This window comes from Bubalus bubalis, chromosome 19, assembly GCF_019923935.1.
Source record: "Bubalus bubalis isolate 160015118507 breed Murrah chromosome 19, NDDB_SH_1, whole genome shotgun sequence".
NCBI lineage: Eukaryota > Metazoa > Chordata > Mammalia > Artiodactyla > Bovidae > Bubalus > Bubalus bubalis.
Genome location: NC_059175.1, coordinates 9,306,578 through 9,330,016, shown reverse-complemented (window position 1 = coordinate 9,330,016; position 23,439 = coordinate 9,306,578).

Sequence of the window (23,439 nt, the reverse complement as noted above, 5' to 3'; positions counted from 1 at the left end):
CCAGGGTGGCCATTCATTGCAGTTGGCATTTCCATTCCACTCAGAGTATCAGGAAATGTGGTTAGAAACAAAGAATAAAAATGCTCTTGATGCTTAAACTGAGTATGGAGAAGAGATGGGAATTTGTGCTTCTTGGCATCACATGTGACCCGGGGCTGCTGCTGAAATGTCCAGTGGAGATTGCTTCCCAGAACCAACTTATAGATCTGAACCAAGCTTGCGGCAATGGAAATGGAAGCTTGGAGCAGGCAGGAGACTGCCTAGAGATCAATAGGATGACATACTGCAGTGGCCATGAAAATGTACCACTCAGGTCTCCTGCTGCAGGAGACTGATATTTCCAGCTGTTGGCCCTCTGGACCATGCTGTCCCCCAGCTGCTCATAGCCACCATGGCAAAGGCACTAAGGTAGGCTCATTCTGTGAGATGCAGGACTCCTTTACGGATAACCTTATCTCAAAGACTTTCCATAGGCTTGAATCTTTCTTGAAACTTTGCTATAGTCTGAGACCCTTCTTACCCAACCATCCTTCCTTCCCCCTCTCCCTCTATAGGTGTTAGACTGTTAGTGTGGTCTCAGAGTGCTCCTTGCCTTTCAGGCTGTCTCCTCCAGGAAATCTCTTGCACATCTACTCCCATCTTGGCATCTGCTTCTTGGCAGCCCAAACTAATGCATGTAGCATTTCTTTGCCCATTCAACTGAGCATTGTTACTGCTCCAAAACCAAACCATATCATACATAGAGATTGGCTGTCTTGATCAGGGTGAGAAGAAAGACCAAATATATTTCTAATTCCTTAGATAAGCGAGGAGTGAGAGCTTCTTCTTTCCTCTGCCCCTCCTTGCCTCCTTTGGCCAATCATAAAATACAGTGTCTCATATAACTTGTTTGTAAGATAAGCATATAATACCATGTTGCTGCTGCTGCTAAGTCGCCTCAGTCGTGTCCGACTGTGTGTGACCCCATAGACGGCAGCCCACCAGGCTCCCCCATTCCTGGGATTCTCCAGGCAAGAACACTGGAGTGGGTTGCCATTTCCTTCTCCAATACATGAAAGTGAAAAGCGAAAGTGAAGTCGCTCAGTCATGTCCGACCCTCAGCGACCCCATGGACTGCAGCCTTCCAGGCTCCTCCGTCCATGGGATTTTCCAGGCAAGAGTACTGGAGTGGGGTGCCATTGCCTTCTCCGATAATACCGTGTTAGGAGTTGGTATACTTATTAGCCCTTTGACATATTGAGAGGTAAAATAAAAGACCATCACCCATGCTAACACTGAAACCTGCCTACTCTGGAATGTAGCACAGTCTCTCAGCTCTCTAAAGAAACCAAGATACACAGGGGTTAGGCGCTGTGTACAGGGGAGAGGTAAAGGAGTGTGTTTTACAAGACTTAAAGGTTTCCCCACTTGCTGTGTCTTAGCTATGTTTACTTATTCATCTGTCTGATGTGAGCTCCATGAGCTTGCTGCTGCTGCTGCTGCTAAGTCGCTTCAGTCATGTCCGACTCTGTGTGACCCCATAGACGGCAGCCCGCCAGGCTCCCCCGTCCCTGGGATTCTCCAGGCAAGAACACTAGAGTGGGTTGCCATTTCCTTCTCCAATGCATGGAAGTGAAAAGTGAAAGTGAAGTTGCTCAGCCGTGTCCGACTCTTAGTGATCCCATGGACTGCAGCCTACCAGGCTCCTCCGTCCATGGGATTTCCCAGGCAAGAGTACTGGAATGGGGTGCCATGAGCTTAGGGCCTGTATTTACATTTCTCTTCTTTGCTTTCATATCCCAATTTCTTTTCACCTGACAAATAGATGTGCTCAATAAATATTTGCCAGTAAACAAGCCCTTGTGTCCCATGGCCCATTCTTTGTCAGCATTATTTCCTGCTAGCCTATGGAAGTTGGGCGGGTAAGGATAGGGAGCAGAGGACATCATTTATTTTTACCTTTCGGTTTCCCATAACTGAGAAGTCAATAACCAGTAGTTGCTTGTCACTGGGCCTCTCTATGACAATTTGTATGGTTGCTATTGTTTTTGTTGTTCTTTTTAAATAAATCCTGGATTGTCTTTGAGTAGCAGAAGTTAATAGTGAAGTCTCTTTGTGAAGGCTGTGAAGGAGCTAGTCAAGATAGGCAAAAATAATCTAACAAAATTGCTGAATTTTGTAATACATTTATATATATCATAAATATCACAATATGAAAAATAAACCCAAAATGAGTGCTTAAAAACAACTTCAACAGCTCATTTCTCTTTTCAAAAATGAAACAGTATCTTATTTGGGGCCGTTTTTTATTTGCAGTAAATATTGCAAGTAAGCATTCTGAATGATAGAAGAAAAGTTGTAATAACATTATAATTCATTTTTAGTTTTTGTGAAAACTGAAACATTTTAATTCATTAACTTATTAGTCATACCTTCAGTGAAACACAATTTACAAGATCGTATCCATTTATTTGTGAGCACATTATGAATAACAAAGATGCTTTATTAATTTGATAATCACAAGCCATTATTTGGCTAGAGAGAGCCAATTAAGTAAGAAGTATTTAACTCTCTCTTTTTCTCAGAAAGAAAGACAGGAGCTGACTAACCTTGAATGGGGAGCATAAGAGAATTAAAATAATCATACTGTTACAACTGGCAGAAGACTTTTAGATGACCTGGTCCAGGACTGTTAACCTTGAGGGCATGAGTATCTAGGGAGTCAATGAGTTGGTTTCATGGGTGGTCTATCTACCCTTTAAGTTATATGCAAAATGTTATGGGAAGGTACATAAGCAGGTTTTTCTGGAGTAAGAACCCATAGCCTCAAAAGATTAAGAAATCAATGTGCTATAGAAGTGATGGATGAGAACAATTATGCTGGGGGCCTTGGCAACCCTGTTAGATGGTCTTGGAAATGCAGAACAGTCCAGTTGTCCTGCCTGAGGATGACATGAATTCAATGGCTCCCAGAGCCCTCAAAAGCAGGAGTATGAGGTATAATCAGATCAGAGAAAGGGGCGATGAGGGGCTCCTCACCTCAGCTGTCTATGAGCATTCCCATGTCCTCATGGGCTTTGAAGGTACATTATCTCAGGACATGATGGTCCTGTCAGCCTGGAGGGTCAGCGCTACTGGGAACACGTGTTAGGGCAAAGAAGAACAAGGGGTCAAAGACCAGGCCTGAACAGAAACAGAAAAAGAATCAAATGCTGGTTTGGAAAGGTACTTAAGGGTTTGCCTTTCAACATAATGACCGCCAAGGAGTGGACAGAACTTGCAGGTTCAGGTGTCCAGAAGCAGGTGAAAGAAGGAAAGCTGAAAGCTCCCGGTTTCTATAGCCAAATTCCTTCCCCGGGAGTTTCCCCTTCCTTTGGGGTTCTCCTGAATCAACCCCAAAGCCACCAGGGCACTCGGGCCCAGGACTCTGTTGCATCTCCTCCCTCCTTCACCTGCAGTAGTGTGCTGAGCCGGTTTGTACCAGATGGTGAGAGCTCATTGTTAGCCTTTCCCAACTCTGCCTTCAGTGACTTCACAATTGGTAGCGTGAAGTTGACCGTGGTGGCGTACCTGAGCAAATGTTACAAATCAGGGACTCTCCCCACCCAGGGGTTGTTAAACATTTACCAGCATTTACCAGTTACTGGCTAAGAGTGAGATAATGATAGGGAGTGTGTGGGGCTTTAAATAGGAGGTCAGGGAAGAATTCCAATAAGGTGGCATTTAGGAAAAGACTAGAAAGACATGTAAAAATGAATCACGTAGATATCTGAGGGGCAAGCATTCTTGTCACAGGAAACAGCGAACACAAAGCACCTGATGCAGGAGTGTGCTTGGAGTTCAAGGGGCAGGAAAAAAGGATAGTGTGGCTGGAGCAGAGTGAAGAAGAGAGTCATAGGGAATGAGGTCAGAGATGGATGAGGGGGTGAGAGGCAAATCATGAAAGACCTTTCAGGTGATTATAAAGAACTTGACTTTTCCTTTGAGAAAAATGGTGAGCCATTGGAGGCTATAGAGCAGTAAAATGACATAAATATAACTTAGATTTTTAAAGGTTTTACTCCTTTTAAAAGGAGTGCTTTGTAAAGATAGACTGTTAGGGGCCAATAAGGGTCAAGGCAGTTACAGAAAGACCAATTAAGAGGCTATTGGAGTAATCCAGATGAAACATGGTGGTGACTAGGATAAGAGGGCTGCTGCTGGAGGGATAAGAAGTGGTCGTATTCTGGATATGAATGTGGTAGAATTGTTATTAGCAGGCAGCTTTCAGTGTAATAAAGACAGACCTTCCTAATATAAAGATTTAAAAATCTCCAACGAAGTACCAAGCTTTCTGGGCCTGGATATAATCAGTAAGAAACCTGATAGCCACTCAACAGAGATACTGTAGAAGAGTTTTCTATGCTGGGAGAAGCTTACATCCACTGACCTCTAATATTCTACAATGGCATAGGGGTTTGGTTACACAAGAAAATGTCTGTTCTAATGTGACAACTGAGTTAAGGCTAAGGGAGCAAATAGGGTTGGATATATCTACTAAAATGGCTTCATTTCTGTTGATGTTTTTTCTTAGATTAATTCAATATAAATTTTAAATTACATTAAATTATATAATTATATTTTGATATAATATAGTATATGTTGGAGAAGGCAATGGCACCCCACTCCAGTACTCTTGCCTGGAAAATCCCATGGATGGAGGAGCCTGGAAGGCTGCAGTCCATGGGGTCTCAGAGAGTCGGACACGACTGAGCGACTTCACTTTCATTTTTCACTTTCATGCATTGGAGAAGGAAATGGCAACCCACTCCAGTGTTCTTGCCTGGAGAACCCCAGGGATGGCGGAGCCTGGTGGGCTGCTGTCTATGGGGTCGCACAGAGTCGGACATGACTGAAGTGACTTAGCAGCAGTAGCAGCAGTATATGTAATACCTAGTATTATATATAACATATTAATGCTTATTGAGGGGGGCTTAATATAATTCTGTATGTATATATGTGTATATATGTATGTAAGTATGTATATATATATATATTCACACACTTACTTGACATAGACATTTACCTCAAAGGGTTTGAAGGTAGTGGGTGGGGTTAGTTTAGAGCATGTTGCTCTCCATGGTGCTGAAACCCCGAAGTTAAGGGATGGTATTCTCTCAAATGGATGTCTCATCCTCCTTGGAGGTGAGGTTACTGGGCTTGTGCAGTCACATGAGGTATAGATGGGGTGGTCTGGGGAGGTTTGAGAACAAATAAAAAGAAAGTGTCTTAGAATTCGGGATATAACAGCAGGAAAGAATTTTAGGAAGTATCTAGTCCAATACCTTATCCCATCACAGAGGAAACAAAGATAGAGAACAAGCACATAGATCCTAGTAGTAGAGATCCATGGCCCAGTGTAAGCTAGGATGGGATAGAACAAGAGAGGGTTAGTCCTGTGGGATTGTTCTTAACACTTCTGATGGAGTTTTCTACCAGCTTAATTCTCTCTTATCATGTGACACCCCCATGAAAAAATATCCTCAGAAATGTGCATTTATGCATGAATTTTCCTGTGCAATGCATTTATACCTGGCACCCCCAATCTAGACTTTATATCTGCAAGTATAAAGGAGCTGCTGTTTGGTACCCAGAAGCTGGTTGGTACCACCCCAAACTTTCTGGGCTTCTGCAACTGACCACTACTTTTTATTTATTTTCCAAGCTTTTAACTTGTCTGAATTGATTTCTGAGAGATTGAAAGAGCTTGGTGTGCCTTTATATGTTATTTTTGTTCTTGTGTGGCTGATTTTGTACTCAGTGAGGCTGTAGATCTGCCATTTGAATATAGCTAATGAGGTTGAAGGACAGGGGAAAGAACAGAGGGAAAAGCACCCAGTAACCAGTGGTGCAGACTTGCAGTGAAGTAAGAACTTGTGCCATGATCTATTAACTTTTACGAAAGAAGAGACAGGCCTAGAATCTGCTGAGATGGATAATCATGCTGATTAAGCTGGTGGGAGTTTCCTTATTTAAATTATCTAGGTAAACACAGAGGTGCTTGAGAGATAAGATTTATATATATACCTGAAGAAGCTATATTAAATCTTCACTTTAAAATTTGTTAAATGCTAATTGTGTGTGTGTTTCTAATTGGGCTGACATTAATAACTACTGAACTAGTGAATTGCAAAATGCCATTGACTCCTGATCTGTAAGTAGAACAAAGCCATCTGTGGCATCGGAGAGCGCAGAAGTTCCCACTTCACCCTTCCAGAGGTTCATTATAACCTTGGGTCACAGATGGAGGTGGCTCAGCTGCCCTGAGCACCAGCTTCATCTGCCTCAAGGCCCCAGAGCCAAGAGCAGGTGTGGGTCCCATGCCTAGTCTCCCCAGGGGCCAGGAAGAGCAGCTCGGAGAACCACACTGCCAACAAAAGCCAGTAAAGAGGCCTTTCCTAGCTGTTTCAGCCTGCGCAGGGCTCCAAGGGGCAGGGGAGGGAAGCCTTATTCAAACACCCACTACCTGCCTGTGTGCAAGAGCACTTCAGATTCAGAAGATGCTTTCACCAAAGCGTCTGTCTCTAAACCTGAGTCCCGAGGTTCTCACCAATACGCTATTTAAAGTCTGCACAGGCGTCAGCTGAGACAGGGAGGGTGTGTCTGAAGAACGGTCTAAATGGCTAGTGTTTCCCTCCATCTCTTACTCCCCAAATTGACTCTCTCAATTCCTGCGGAAAAGATCTTCCTCTACAGAAACGTGTTTACCTTTGCTCCTCTGCTTTCCTGCCATACCAGAAGATCTTTTATTTTTCTTTTCAATTTCCTTTTCCACTCCAGTGAATGTATGAGTTCTTCCTGGTTGTAAGAAAATTAGCAAATGAAGAAAATATTCTGGCAAGGACAGGGGCCTCCATCTTTCATTGCGTTTGTGTGTGTTAATCACTTCAGTTGTTAATGACTTTTTTGCAACCCCATGGACTATAGTCCACCAGGTTCCTCTGTCCATAGAATTCTTCAGGCAAGAATATTGGAGTGGGTAGCCATTCCCTTCTCCAGCCATCTTTCATTATGCAATCCAAAAAGGACCTTGTGAGCTGTGGTTGCCCTTGAGAACTGTCTGGATGTGGCGATGTAGAATGCAGCTAATGGAGGACCCCTGTCCAGGTCTTCAGATTTCTGTGGCTCAGGGTGTTTCTGACAGCAGGGAGGTTTGCATGGGGTAGGGGGAGGGGCCCAAGGATTTAATAAATGGTTGTGGAAGGAGGTGACTCTGGAAGGGCTGAGCCATATTCCTATAAGAGCCTCAGGAGGCAGAGGTCCTGGGCCTGATCCTGCATTGCAGGTTGAAGCTGGCTTAATTGCTGGTAATTAAGGCAGAATCTATAGAGTTTCTGGGCATGCCTGGTGGGGGAGGGGCTGGATGTCTGGCCTTGGATGAGCTGCAGGAAAGCAAGTGTCTGCTCCACTGAGCTTGTTGCTCGCTCTGCCACTCCCAGCAGGGCCTGTTGCTGGGCAGTTTTCAGCACTAGGAGTCTTTGCAAAGCTGCTGTTCGTGGATGGAGGATTGTCTTTGCAAAGGAAATCAAGGCAGAGTAGAAACAGTCTTTATTGAGAGCTTACTATATGTTAGATATTATGCTGTGTTGTGCTGTGCTTAGTCGCTTGGTCATGTCCGACTCTTTGCAACCCCATGGACTGTCAGGCTCCTCTGTCCATGGGGATTCTCCAGGCAAGAATGCTGTAGTGGGTTTCCATGCCCTCCTCCAGGGGATCTTCCCAACCCAGGGACTGAACCCAGGTCTCCTGCATTGCACATGGATTCTTTACCAGCTGAGCTACCAGGGAAACCCAGATATTATGCTCAGCACATTTAATTCTCAAAACACCTCAATGAGGGAATTTTAAATTGATGATGATGATAAAAGATTAAGTAATTCACTCCAGGTATACAGTTAGCATAGAATGCAAATTTACTTCATTGGATCCTGAGTTTGTGCCTTCAAGGCCCATGCTACTTTGCAGAGGTTGCAAGCTGGTAGCTTATGAACCTGGATCTGCTTTTCTATGTGTCTGATCCCCACATTACTTTACAAAATGGACATGTCCCTTAAAATTTAGAAATTTCGATTTTCTTAAAAAAAAAAAAAAGATAAGATCTACAAACAATGGCCCAGTTTTTTACATGGCAATAAAATTGAGTGAATCCTGCCCCTTCTAGAAAGGGAATTCTTCAATTTCCCTGGAGACTTTTTTTTTTTACACTGCTCCCTCTTGCCTATCTCCTAGCTCATTTCAATCATTTGTGGAACTTGCCTGACCCTTGTTAGCATTTTGAGATTGTGCCATTGGCTTCCAGAATGCAGTAGAATAAAAACATCAAATGAGAAGAAGAGCTGGAATAGAGGAAGGAGGTGGTGAGGCTCAGTTACATGAGCAAGCATCCTTGGGCTCAGCCACACACTCAAAGAGCAAAAGCTCATCACTGAGGCCAGTTGGTCCTTCATCTAATTTTCACAGATAAGCAGAGAAAAGCTGGTTCAGGGAGGGGGACAGATGCACAGAAATCTCAGGAAGCTCTGTATTCTGAGACAAGCAACTTTCCTTGTCTGCTTTTAACTGATTGCTTTTCATAAAGCTTTGCCATAGCTCTGCTTTATCATTCCTGCCTGAGCTTCCAGCTGGACAGAATCCGAAAGCTAAAAGCCTGCAACTTGCAGAGAAGGAGGGCATTTGGCTGCCGCTATGGCTATATGGCCACACCAGCCTGCCTGCTTCTGGGTGATCAGGTGGGAAATTTCATCTGAGTCTAGAGTTTTCTGCTGTATCAGTCTTCTCCAGGCTCCTGCAGAGTTCAGGCTTGTGTAGCCACACCGGCAGTCCTGCCCTTTTAGAGGTGGTGGTGAGAGGAGAGTATAAACAGTTGATTGGTTCTCTTTAACCAGGAGAATCAGCCACCCTGGTCAACACAAGAGCCATCATGGGGTGGTTCAGTGTTGTGGTCCAGTTTTTGAAGTCCTTGGAGTGAGCAGAGAAGGAAGTCAGATCTAATTCCTCTAGAGAAACTCTGATCTCCAAGCTGGGGCCATGAAACCCCAGAAGGGTTCTAAGAGGGATCTTAGAGCATGTCTTCTATGTGTGAGTGACATTCAAGCTCGGGTGACTGACCCTGAGAGTGACTAGGCTTTTCCCTAAGGCCCTGTAGAGCAGCTGGTATTTCCCCATTTTCATTGGCCAGGAGACTCTGGCCCTATACACGTGTGCTGTAGCCTCTTCCTCCCAGGCTATTCTTTCAAGATTCTTTGCTAAGACATCTCAGTGAAGGCCGCTCTTTCCTAAAACCAAACCTCGGAGGTTGCCTGAATTAGGATGACTCCAGTCCTGAGCAGAGGCAGTAAGAGCAAGGTGCAGACTTGTGCTGGGTTCATGTCCTGGCTCTGCCACTTGCTTGCTGGGTTGACTTACTAGTCAACTAACCTATCTGAGCTATGGTTCCCTCATTTAAGAAATGCATAATGACCCTGTCTCCCAGGGTTAGAATGAAAACTCTTTGAAAGAATGCAGCATATGGAAGGTATATTACTCCAGGAAGTGTTGAATCAAGGGTCTTGCTGCTCTGTCCCCTGCCTGTCTCTCTAATCTTGACTCCTCCCATCGCCCCGCCCACCACTTCCAGTGCTGCTGCTTCTGATAGGAACATTCTTTACAGGCTTCACTTTACGCTTGCCCATCTACCTTTTCCTCGCTGCTGAGATCACTGCCTCCCCTGGCCTTCCAGGTCAGATCAGGTCCCTAGGCTGAACTCTTTTAAACTACCTTGTACTTTCCTTTCGGAGCGCTTACTGCTGTTTGTGGGAAATGCTACTACTGTCTCTCCCACTACATTTAGAACTGCATGCGAGCAAAGTTCAACTGTTTGGCCCACTCTTGTGTCGCAAGTACCCGGCACATAGTAGGCCCTCAACACATACTTGTTGAATGATTAATCAATGATAAAACTCAGTTTGAGCTTTCTTTCAATTATGTAATAGTTAACAGCCATGTTAAAGAGCATTATGCTGCTGCTGCTGCTAAGTCGCTTCAGTCGTGTCCGACTCTGTGCGACCCCATAGACGGCAGCCCACCAGGCTCCCCCGTCCCTGGGATTCTCCAGGCAAGAACACTGGAGTGGGTTGCCATTTCCTTCTCCAATGCATGAAAGTGAAAAGTGAAAGTGAAGTTGCTCAGTCGTGTCCGACTCTTAGCCACCCCATGGACTGCAGCCTACCAGGCTCCTCGGTCCATGGGATTTTCCAGGCAAGAGTACTAGAGTGGGGTGCCATTACCTTCTCCAAAAGAGCATTATAACCATATACAAAAATTAACTCAAAATGGATCAAAGATCTAAACATAAGAGTGAAAAGTATGAAGCTCTCAGGAGAAAATATAAGTGTAAATCTGACATCAAAAGTATAGACGATGAAAGAAAACATAGGTTAATTGGGTGTCATCAAAATTAAAAATGTTTGTATTTCAAAGGGCATGATCAAGAAAGTGAAAAGACAACTTGCAGAATGCGGAAAATACTTGCAAATCATCTATCTAACAGGGGACTTGTATATAGAATGTATGAAGAACACTTACAACTCAACACTAAAAAGATATAGAAGCCAATTAAAAATGGGCAAAGGATTTGAACAGACGTTTCTCTAAAGAAAATATGCAAATAGCTGTAATGAAAGGATGCTGAACATCATCAGCCACCAGAAAGATGTAAATCAAAACCAGAATGAGATACTTCTTTACACCCACTAGGATGGTAGAATCAAAGAGTCAGATAATAGTCATTGTTTACAAGGGTATGGAGAAATCAGAACTCTTATGCTCAGATAGTGGGAGTGTAAAATGGAGCAGCCCACTTTGAAAAATTGTCTAACAGTCCCTCAAAATGTTAGACATAGAGTTACTATATGACCAGCAAGTCCACTCCTGACTATGTACCCAAGAGAAATGCAAATGTGTCCATGCAAAGACTTGCATGCAAATGTTCTTAGCAGCATTCTCCATAAAAGCCCCAAAGTCAAAACAATCCAAATGTGGCTCTCTCCCACAGGGAGTTATCACATCAATAGGGAAGACAAGCATATATGAAATAATAAGCAATACCAGTGGGCCAGAATCAGAGGTTGCTTTGAAACATAAGAACTGCCATCCTGTGAAGGCACACAGCCTGCGGAGGTGGGAAGTCTTGCAGAGGAGATATTTTAAACACCAAGTACAGAAATCACATCCTGTGACACTTGGTGATGGCATTATTTATTTTCTAGTACCATTGTCTGATGTTTCACATGGTTTAGTCTGGTCTGCCCAGCCAGACCAATTGGTTTTATCTTTGTTTCTTTCCCAACTGCAAGCACAGAGCCTCAAACCCAACTTGCAGTGATTGGGTTCTGCGATGAGGATGGAGCCAGACTCAGGATTTAGAGCTTCCTGTCTGAAATGACCTGTCTCTTCTAATCATGCCTGTGTCACTAAGGGCTTCCTTTCTGCATTTGTCAGCCTACCCAGCAGCCAGGGAGGGCAGAAGAGCAGGCTAGTGTTACTGTCTGGGGAAGTAACTGGAGAACAGGAAGAGTAGGGAAGCTGGTTTTACTTCAAGGTCACCCAGGGGGCAAGCACCTGGCTGATCAGGGATTAGCATAGATGTTACTGTCCTGCTAAGCCCACAGAGCTAGTTTGTTTATCTATTTCTGAGAGAGGTTTATGGTCATTTAAGGGAGGAAAAAAATCAGTCTGAGCCAATCTTTAAAATAATTATATGTTGGGGTTAAGGAGAGGGGAGTACAGATTACATCTTTAAGAAGGAAAAAAGATGCAAATAATAAAGTTACCCCAAAACTGTTGTTGATTCTCAATATTCCTGAGCCCCTCTAACATCTACAGTTCTGAGACAGGGAAGATCAGCTTAAGCAGCCTCAGTGTTCCTTCGGCAAGTTTGTTCTATTTAATATATCGTTTAATATATTTGTTCATTTAGTCCGTGACTCATTGCTTCTCTAAATTCTATTTTTAGCTGTTGCTTCTCAGTTGGATTTTTCCACAAATCAGATGTTCAGCTATGTGTCCAAGGGGACAGCATCTCCCTTGGGGCTGAAAAACTGACCGTAGTATCTTATTATTTGTAAACTGTGGAAGGTTGTGGTGAAAATGTTTTTCACCTCCCCTAAAACTTGTTACGATTGAGCTATCACCCTATAGGGAGTATGTGATGAAATGCAAAGTATGTTATAAGGCATCATTCCCGGAGAAGGATGGTGGCCACCTCCCTGCCTGTTATTGTCTAATATCTGACTCCTGGCCTGCTCCTTAGAAAGGAACCCCACGTGAACAGGGAACAATTTATCAAGCATGCTGATATGGTGGAGGGGTGAGGTTGAGAGAAGCAGTAGCTCTGAAGGATGTGAAGGTGGCCAGGAGAACAGATCCAGAAAAGGGCAATCAGACCCCGAGAAAGCAGAGTAGGAACCTGAACCAAGAGAGAAGGAATCTCAGGATAGACAGATTATAGTGGAGACTAACCAAGATGGTGAGCCACATGGCTGCCAAGAAGTGACCATTTGTTAACATTCATTTTTTTTTTCTGAGTTTATTACTAATGTGTGTGAATATTTTTAGGTAAAAGCACAGATAAGTTCTGGAATAATACACACCAAACTGATAGCAAGTTCTGGAGAGGAAAAAATTAAATGGGGGTTGAGAGAAGTGGAATGATTGCCTTCTACTTTAAATACCTCTAAGTTATTAGATTTCTTTTTAGTAACAAAACTATATTTATATATTCCTTCTGTAACTAAAGACAAAAATAAAAGACAATGAGGAGAGAGTATAAGACTATATAAATTGTTAAGAAATAAAATAAAATGGCTTTTATTAAGAGAAAATAAAAACTGTTTATAATGATTCCAATGCTGAAGCTGCAGCTCCAATACTTTGGCCATCTGATGAGAAGAGCTGACTCATTGGAAAAGATCCTGATGCTGGGAAAGATTGAGGGCAGGAGAAGGGGACAACAGAGGATGAGATGGTTGGATGGCATCACTGACTCAATGGACATGAGTTCGATCAAACTCTGAGAGTTGGTGAAGGACGGGCAAGCCTGGCGTGCTGCAGTTCACGAGGTCACAAAGAGTTGGACACAACTTAGCAACAGAACTGAACTGAATGCTTCCACTCAGAGGTACCCTCACTAGGGGAGCATTTCTTACCCAGGCCCAGAATGGTACCTTTGGAGTCCAGGCAGAAGGTCTCCACTAGTAGAAGAAGGACTGCCACACCAATGAACTGGGGACAAGCGGTCAGAATCAAGCTAAGGACTGCACAGACAAAGCCATTGACCAAGTCAGGAAGAAGGTCACAGATCAAGGATTAGAGGTAACTGCTCCAGCCAGACAGAATTCAAGGCTTGGCTACTATAGATTATCAACCTCAGTCCTGTTTTCATTCTGTGCCCCTAAATGATAATGTCATCAGCAAGAGGTCAGGTGTTAATAGTTGGCTCTTGCCCAAACTGGAAGCTAGTGTTACACATAGAGTTGACGCTACCACACGGGAGCTCACCCTAGATCTCTGGTAGGTATGGGGTGAGGAGGGAGTTTCTGGGGCCAGAGGGCCTTCAAAGAGGGGTCAGTGACCTTCAGATCAGTCATAGATAAGGGAAGAGAGGCCTATAGTCGGCACAAAATGCCTTAGGGTTTAGAAGAGTCTAGAAGCAATGAGGATTCTATGGGCATTGGAGCACCCCTTCATTGTATGGACTGTTGTGGTTAGGGCACCGCTGGCCTTCTTTCACTAAAGGTGCCGTGATCAGGAAATGATGGAAAGCACCGTAGCACATCCACATGACTCTGTGACCTCACTATATGCCCTTGTTTGGGAAGCACCAGATCCAATGCCTGACTAAAGGAGTAGCAGAAAGTTTTAATGCCCCAATTCTCCTGCTGCAGGGAAAACTGTGATTTCCATATAAGTGTGTCTGGGCTACAGAGGATGGGGTAGACTGGAGGGATTCTTTCTTTTCACTTTTCGGTCACACGGTGCAGCATGTGGGATCTTATTTCCCCGACCAGGGATTGAACCCACACCCCCTGCAGTAGAAGCATGAGGTCCTAGCCACTAGACCGCCAGGGAAGTTCCTGAAGGGGTTAAAAGTAACAAGAGAAATAGGAGAAAGGCATGATACCAAGAGGCACGGTTGGTCGAGGAGAAACTACCCACTCCATTCTCCGGGAGCACTAAATGCCTCCTAGCCTGAACAGAGGCGGGAGCCACAGGGAAGACCATGCTTCGTGCCACCAGTTATGAAACAAGACATCCATGTGGGTCCTTTGGCCTTCAGGACATTAGCTTTGGATTTCACGAATTTTTTTAAGGAAGATGAAGACAGCCAGTTGTTGGGTCTGCTATGAACATTTAAAGAAATGTGCTCTTAATCTACCATAGCATTAAGTAACCTCTCGAGATAGCGCCTGTCACATCAATAAGACGTCAAACTCGTCTATCTCGGCATCTCTCCATATTTAACCACTCAGAGGGAAAGAAACTTTCATGTTTACGTAGGATACAGATAGTAATCATCCAATAAACCTCGGTTCTATTTTTAGATGCTTGTCTCTAGGCTTCTGGATACTGGGCCACAAGGCAGCGTTGGCAATGTTAAATCAAAAAATCAGTTTCTCATTTTAAGTGGAAAATGCACTGTATTTCTGGGTTTGCTCATATCCATTTTCACAAGTTAATTGCTTGGGAATACATATGCATGTATTTCCCCACTGTTAATGCTGTCCTACACAAAACTGCTTGAAGAACAAATCCTCAGTTAAAAATATTTTTTAAAAAATTTGTGAGACATAAAATAATAAAGCTTAACATGGCAGATTGAAAAAACCAATAGGGCCTTGGAAACTAACCAATGGATACTCCAGGCCTTCCTTGGAGGCTTCCAGTCTAATTGGAAGGGAGCCCTGACATTCTTTCACTTCTGTGCAGAGAAATGGAAGCAAATCAGTAAGACCATCTGCAGAGCTCATATTTTCTCCATCCTTGGAATCCCCATCAGCTCTGGATGTCACCCTACATCATCAGCTCAGAGACTAAAGGTAAGAGCAGCAGCAGCCAACACTAGTTGTTATTGTTGTTCAGTCACTCAGTCCTGTCTGACTTTGCGACCCCATGGACTGCAGCACACCAGGTTCCCCTCTCCATCACCATCTTCCAGAGATTTGCTCAGACTCATGTCCATTGAGTCGATGATGCCATCCAACCTTCTCACCCTGTCTTCCTTCCTGCCCTCAATCTTTCCCAGCATCAGGGAATTTGCATTCAGTAGCCAAAATATAGGAGCTTCAGCTTCAGGATCACTCCTTTCAATGAATATTTAGGGTTGATTTCCTTTAGAATTGACCGGTTTGATCTCCTTGCTGTCCAAGGGACTCTCAAGAGTCTTCTCCAGCACCACAGTTCAAAATCATCAATTCTTTGGCACTCAGCCTTCTTTATAGTCTAACTCCCATTACTGGTAAAACCATAGCCTTGACTATACAAACCTTTGTTGAATAAGTGATGTCTCTGCTTTTTAATATGCTGTCTAGGTTGGTCATAGCTTTTCTTCCAAGGAGCAAGTGTCTTTTAATTTCCTGGCTGCAGTCACTGTCTGCAGTGATTTTGGAGTACAAGAAAATAAATCTGTCACTGTTTCCATTTTTTCCCCACCTATTTGCCATGAAGTGATGGGACTGGATGCCATGATCTTAGTTTTTTTGAATGTTGAGTTTTAAGCCAGCTTTTTCACTCTCCTCTTTCACCTTCATCAAGAGGCTCTTTAGCTTCTCTTTGCTTTCTGCCATTAGGGTGGTGTCATCTGCATATCTGAGGTTATTGCTACTTCTCCCAGCATGAATAGTAACCCTGTGCTGGGCAGTACACCACGTGCTATGTAGGCAGTGTCTCACTGAATCATCACCACACTTGGTGAGTTGGACATTGTCCACTTTACAGATGAGGAAACTGAGACACCAGTAGGGAAGTGGTAGAACAACACACAGAGGTCTCCAAAACGCGTGACTTCCATCAGTTTCTGGCTGTAAGAAAACAAAGGCAAGATAACTTTCTCTGGAATCCCAGGGTAAGAGGAGTGGCCAGAGATAAATGCAGGGCCTGGGTCATGTACAGATGCTCTGGGGCCCTACTGTGACCTCCAAGGCACGATCAATACTGCAGGCAGGTTGCATTGTGATTTTTGTTGTTGCTGTAGTTGTGGGTCACATAAGCCGTTCTAAGTGAGAGGAAAGGATTGGTCCCCTCCACCTGTCACCTCTTTCCTTTGGTTATTCAGCATCTTCTCCCCTGATGCTGGGAACAGCTGGGGTTAGTGAGCTGGAACCCAAGCAGATCAATACCACCTGCGCTTGACGACATTGCTGCTGCTGCTGCTAACTCGCTTCAGTCGTGTCCGACTCTGTGCGACTCCATAGACGGCAACCCACCAGGCTCCCCTGTCCCTGGGATTCTCCAGGCAAGAACACTGGAGTGGGTTGCCATTTCCTTCTCCAATGCATGAAAGTGAAAAGTGAAAGTGAAAGTCGCTCAGTCGTGTCCGACTCTTTGAGACCCCATGGACTGCAGCCCACCAGGCTCCTCCGTCCATGGGATTTTCCAGGCAAGAGTATTGGAGTGGGGTGCCATTGCCTTCTCCGGAGGACATTGTTATATGAGTACTAATGCTCATCGTGGATACATCCGGGATGTCAGCTGTGCTGTAGAGGTGAAGTAGACTTTGCCTAATGTCAGGAGGTCCATCCTACTGGAACATGGAACGTTCTTCTGCCTCGCTCACCTATAGCTTTAAAGAAGGTAAACTATGTGCCTTTTAAATACTTGTAATGCTTTGTGTGCAGTGTTTGCATAAATAATAAAAATCCCATCTGTCAATATATACATGAAACATACATGTAGGACACACACACTCAGTCTTAAAATTTGCATGAAGTTTTCACTGTGTTGTAAGGTTCTCAGATGCCAATTTGTGTGGCTTTTTTTTTTTCAAAATGAAAAATACTAGGGACTTCCGTGGTGGCTCAGTGGTTAGGAATCCACCTGCCAATACAGGAGACATGAGTTCATTTCTTGATCCAGGAAGATCCCATATGCTGTGGAGCTACTAGGCCGTGTGCGCAAACACTGAGCCTGTGCTCTGGAGCCCGGCAACCACAACTGCTGAGCCCACGTGCCCTGGCACCGGCGCTCCGCACAAAAGGAGCCACCGTAATGAGAAGCCCACTTGCCGCAACCAGAGAAAAGGCCCTGCAGCAAAGAAGACCAGCGAAGCCAAAAATAAGTAAATAACATTATTTTTCAAAATACTATTAATGTGTACTATTATATTCAAAATGTATTACTTGCTTAATGTGTTTTGCAAGACATATTTTTGTGTTTTTTGTTTTTTTGGCCATTTTTGTCTTAAATGAAGGCACAACACCATTGCCATGAATAAAAACTTAGGCAAACTGGAACTGCTTTCCTGATGTGGCTGCCACCTTCCTATGGAGGAGGGCCCATCCTGGTGGCGAGCAGAGGTGCCTGGCTGTGCCACAAATGTCAGCTTCTCTGCTAACAGCGCCTTCCTTCTCTAAATTGTGTTGGGAGGAATGGTTGTCTGCTCAAGCTTCAAATGTTCTGTAGCCCTTTAAGAGCCATGAAGACAACGAGGAGACAAGCTCAGGAAATGGAGGCAGAAACGACTATTTTTTTTCCTGCGAGAATATTTCCAGGAATGATCCTCCTCAAAATTAGAGACGTCTCACTGAATTTAGCTAACTGAGGGCTTTCATATAAAAATAATAGCTATATAAGAGGTCATGGATTCTGTCTCTCCTAAAGGATATTGCATTTTCAAGAAGATTCCTGCACAAATGCAAATGCACAGAGAGACATTTTGTCAGATGTCCAGCCACACAGATACAACTGCCACACCCGTCATTTTTCTCACTTACATTCCTAATAGGGAAAAAGGAATCTTAAGTTCCTGTAACCAAACACATCGCTGGGCACTGAAACACAATGTCAGGGGGAAAAAAAGAAAGAAAAAAAAAGAAAATTCCTTCAATCCAGTAAGTGATGCTGGATCCCCAACCATTTGAAAATATGGAACTACCTGGCTCCCTCAGGACTGGAAACCTTTTATCCAATGTCCCCTATTAGCTGGAAGACTGTAGTCGGGGGGGATTATACTGATACTGGCCCTTAAAAGAAGCCCACAGATCTGAACCCCTTGCTGAACAATTCAACAAAAATTGCCGTATGAAGTCAAAGTGCTGAAGCAGCCCTATGCGAGGCCGGAACAAGTGGTAGAACGCCAGCGTGAAGTATTTATTTGTGCAGCTGTTGTTTCCTGGAGCATGGCTGGCCAGAGGTGGATGAGGATCTGTTTATCTCATTATATTGGCCTTCTGCTGCATTAATTTAGAACAGCTTGTAAAATAAGCTATAGGGCCCTTTAAACTAGCCATGTGTATAAATATTTAGGGGCAATAGTAATGCGGACAATACAATAATATGCTTCTAACTATATGTGAAAATGCTTGGTACACAATGAAAGACTCATAATAAGATATAAGATATACTGTAAATATATACTAATATAAAATATACTAAAGATATAATAAAGAAATATATAATGTATATAACAGGATAAAACATGTAATAGTGATATTTTTCTCTATATTGCTGCTATTTAGGTGACATATAGGAGATCATTAGGCCCAACCTTGTGAAAGTGATTGAGGTTGGAAGGAATCCTGGAACAGGTGGACCAGTTCTAGGCAACAGGAAGGTAAAGAAATACCTCCACCAGGATGACTCTGACTTGTCTGAGCTGTCTGAAGTAATTCAGACGGTCTAAGGAACTCACAAAGCAAGTTAACCCTGTTGGAGCTGAAGAGCCGTCTTTATGGTCCAGGCAACCCAGATCCCTGTAATATTTACCCCACTCTCGTTTCCGTGTCCTGCTCTGTTTTGCGAGACATCACCCTCATCAGGTCCAAGAGAGATGGAGTGCTCGAAACACAGAGTAGTTGTGGATTTGCTGCTGAACTTAAAACTACTCTCAAGTTGTCCTAAGGACCTTTACAAAGTCCAGGCAGATTCTTCCCCTTCCTGGTCCAGTGTCTCTGTGCACACAGACGAGGGCAGGAAGCCATCCTCTGCTGCATCATCACGTTCCATCTTCACTTTTCTCGGGAAGACACTTGTAGCCTAGGAAACTGATGGCAGCAATCTGCTCCCTTTAAGAAGGTATTTAACTGCAATCCATCTATGTTCTCATTATACATGTTATGGGTCCCTAAATATTTCTCAGAAACAGCTGTCTCCACTGTTGTTGTGGAAGGCAACAAAGGAGGAGCCCTGCCTCAGTCAAGGGGAGGCCACTGTGCCTCAAGGGAGGGAAGCCAGTCATCCGATCACACGGAAGGGTGAGTTTGTTGCCTGTGTTTATGTGTTTTCCTATAACCATTTTCTAAAATCAGGATGATTTATTCAGATTATTTACATTGAGTGTAATAGATTCTTTAGCCCATCTTCACCTCCATGTGACCTGGGGTTTTATGGTGTGATAACTGTGTCGATTACCCTCGCGTTGAACACAAATCAAGTCTGGAATAACCTGGATGACAGCATGGGAAGGAGCTGCAGATAAACAAGGAAGATGTTTATTAGATGGGGGTGCCGGGACTCACACAGGAGTTATGGCCTGCATGTGGGGGCAGTCTTGCAGAGAACGGGTGGGACAGGATGTTGGGTCTTAGTTGCAGCATGCAGGATCTTTCATTGTGGTGTGTAGACTCTAGTTGCAGTGTGCAAGCTTAGCTGCCCTGCAGCATGTGGGATCTTAGTTTTCTGACCAGGGATCAAACCCACGTCCCCTGACTTGGACAGTGGATTCTTAACTGCTGGACCACCAGGGAAGTCGGAGACACAGCCATTCTCTTGCTGATTTTTCCATTTGGTTGCCAGACTACTCCAAGGCAAGGCTCCTAGACACTTTGCTTCTTCCCCAACCTCCCCATGCTAATAATGGCTCCCGATTTATGAGCATTTCCTCCGGGCCATGCGGTATCTGTGGGTTTTATGGGCCTTGATCATCTCATCCTCATAACTGCCCTGCGACATGGGTGAGTTTTATCTCACTTTTACAAGGGAGCAGTCCAAGGTGTAGTGGTTAGATAATTTGCTCAAGAAGTGGCTGGGATAAAATGGAGGTTTGGTGCTCACATGAAGCAGAATATTGGAGCTTTTCTTTCTTTTCCTCCTTGCACGTTCTTTTTCTTCCCCAAGGCCCTTGCCTTGCTCTTCAACCCTCTCAACTTCAACTTTCTAGAGCTGGCGCTTACACTCTTATTGAAAGGAATGACAAACAACTAATTGCCATGAACTTCAGTTTCTGGGTTTGTGTCAACATCTGGGGGTCAGATGTCTTCTTAGTCAGCAGCTGATGCTGAGAGGAGGGAGCAGGACTTTTTGGTTTATTGGCCGACAATGGTTTCATATTTGAGCTTCTGAGCAAGGCTGAGATGCATTGAAAGAAGGGAATATTTAGAAAAGCCTGAGATCTGAGGTGCCCTCTTTAAAGAACAGCCATCTCCGAGGAGTTTTCAGATACCACCCAGAGAATCCATTTCCTCCCACAAGCATAGAACTTTGAGAGCACGTTTTAGCCGTGGCTTCTAAGTGCCTATTTTTATCACTGTCCAGTTATCGATGAACTGAAATGTCTTTTATTTTCCATTGATACTGCCATCTTTTGCTCTTTATTTTAGGTAAATAAGATATCATGAGAACAAAATGTCACCACCACATCCACTAAAGAGAATATGAATAATAATAAGGCTCTTTGATTTATTCTCAAGGAGATCTTTTCTTAACTTATACAGATGGTTGCAGTCCTATTTTGATTTTTTGGGGTGGGACTTTTCAATATCAAAGATCTCAGATGTTTTTTAAAAAAGAGTGTGTGGTTTGCATCTGCATTGTAGCGATTTACATTTTGAAACTATTCTGCTCAGCATCAGGGCTATGTGAGCTGCTATAATTGTGTGTCCTCCTGGCCTGACTCCTCCAGAGGACAAAGATTTCTGCCCAGAAGGGTTGACCAGCCACACTCACAGGTTCAGGCCCGGTTAACCCCTCAGCCCTCATTGGAGGAAGTCACAGAGCAACTGCTCTTCCCGTCGCCGTCCCTGGGACAGTGAGCTGCTGTCAGTCAGGACAGCAGCTCAGAACGGCGAGCTGGGGTCTGGCTGGACTTCACTTGCTGGTAACTTATAGTCGCTGCCTGAGAAGCCTGCACTCACCGTCCTCCCCTCTCCAGGGAAAACTGAATGGGTGATCCAAAAACCACAGGTCCTCTTTTCAAGGGTCAAGACACTATGTGCCCTAATTTTTCTTCCTGCTCATTTTGCTATCAGACAGAATTCTCTCATAGATCGTGTTTGTAAGGGGAAATCAAGACGGAACCCTACCCCACGGTCTGTTTTTCCAAGTGAAGGCACAGAAAACGTGGGAAATCATCCGGCTTTGAAGCCCAGAGACCAGATCTGAATTATAGCATAGCAAATGCAGGTGCTCCCTAGGTGATGGTTAATCATACTTTATGGTTAACTTTCAAATAGGTCATATGGTCATATGGGTCAAAATTCAAATATGTATACAGCAAAATGTTTCCCACGTCTCTGTGCCTTAGCCATTGAGCTTTCTCCTGTCCTGTGTATCTTTCTGGAGATATTCTTTGCGTATACAGTCATCCTTCGGTATCCATGGGGGATTGGTTCCAGGACCCTCAAGAACACCAAAATCCATTGATGCTCAAGTCTCTTATACAAAATGATGTAGTATTTGCATGTAACTTACTTATGCAATCCTCCTGTAAACTTTAAACCATCTCTAGATTGCTGATAATACCTAATATAAGTGCTATGTAAATAGTTGCCTGTGCATGGCCAGTTCAAGTAGCGCCTTTTGAAAATTTCTGAATATCTTTTCTCCAAGTAGTTTCAATCTAATGTTGGTTGAATCTACTGATGTGGAGCCCACACATACAGAGGGTCATTGTACAAGCAAGACATGTATATATCTAGTTACTTTTCCCCCAAAATAATAACCTGTTGTATTCAGCACCTTGGGGTTTTTGTTTGTTTGTTTGTTTGTTTCTCATTTTACAATGTATTTTAAAGATCTTCGATATCAGTACACAAAGAGCCATCTTTTTATGACCACATAGTATTCCACTCAGTGTATGTACTAATTTTTTATATTGTCCCCCAATGTTGATTAATAATTTTCTGTTTTGACCATTAAAATCTGACTAATCAATGAAAGCATTGAAAACCTACCTACTTGAAGGTATTTTGAAGTAAGTTCTCATCACACAGCAGTTTGAATGATACCCATGAGACAGTTTCCTTTGACTAGTGTCAGCTGAGGATTCCTGCGAACTTGGACTCGCGAATCCTCCACAGCACTCCATAAGGCACTGGGTGGTTGCTAAGAAGGATTTACCCACTTTTACAGCATTTTTAAAAAGTGAGTGCAAAACATTAATCAATAGCATTTGATAATAACATAGATAAATGTCCATGTGTGCTTAAATGAGGGTTATTCCAATGTTTGCTTTGAAACCACTATAGTTACTATATTAAAATAGAAAACATTTGACATCTGCTCTATTCTGCCATTGCACTTAACTGGGGTAAGACTCCTTTTGCCTTATGGTGTGTATTGCAAATACAGCAGAAAAGGATTAATTGCCTTCTAATCTGCAGCTTCAAAGATTCAAACTGAAGCTATAGTGATTAACTTTAAACAACATTTGAACTATATTTAATTATAGCCTTCAAATCCATTTCCCCCAGTTTTGAAACTACATTATTTATGTCACTGACATAATAGCATCTATTTTTGATAGATCTCAGGACCATGCTCCATCAACCATATTGTGAGAACAAAGGCTCTCAGAACATGTGCTGAGAAAAAAGAAAGAAAGAAAAAGACCATATGACTGCAGAAATGACAGCAGATAGGATAACTTATCTTCCTGAAATAAGAGTTTGACTTGAAATAAATCACCAGGATGAATGATTGGGTTGGGTTATACGTGAGAACATGGTGAGTGGTACTCTTCCCAGGACTCAACTCTTAGGAGCCTGGGAAGTAACTGAATTGTGCACAGGGCCATTCAGAGACTCAGCCAAGAGGCCACATTGCCACGATTCCTTTATGGATGAGAGCTGAGGCCAGGACTCAGTTTCCTTTCATTGTAGCTCCCATGCCAGGCACACTTGGTGTTCAGTGTGTGCTCACTGCATGGAGCTGTGCTCTGGCCTCACTGTGGGCATGAGACAGTAAAGGAGTTTATGGGTGTTTACCATGTATTGTCAAGTGGGGAACAAAACC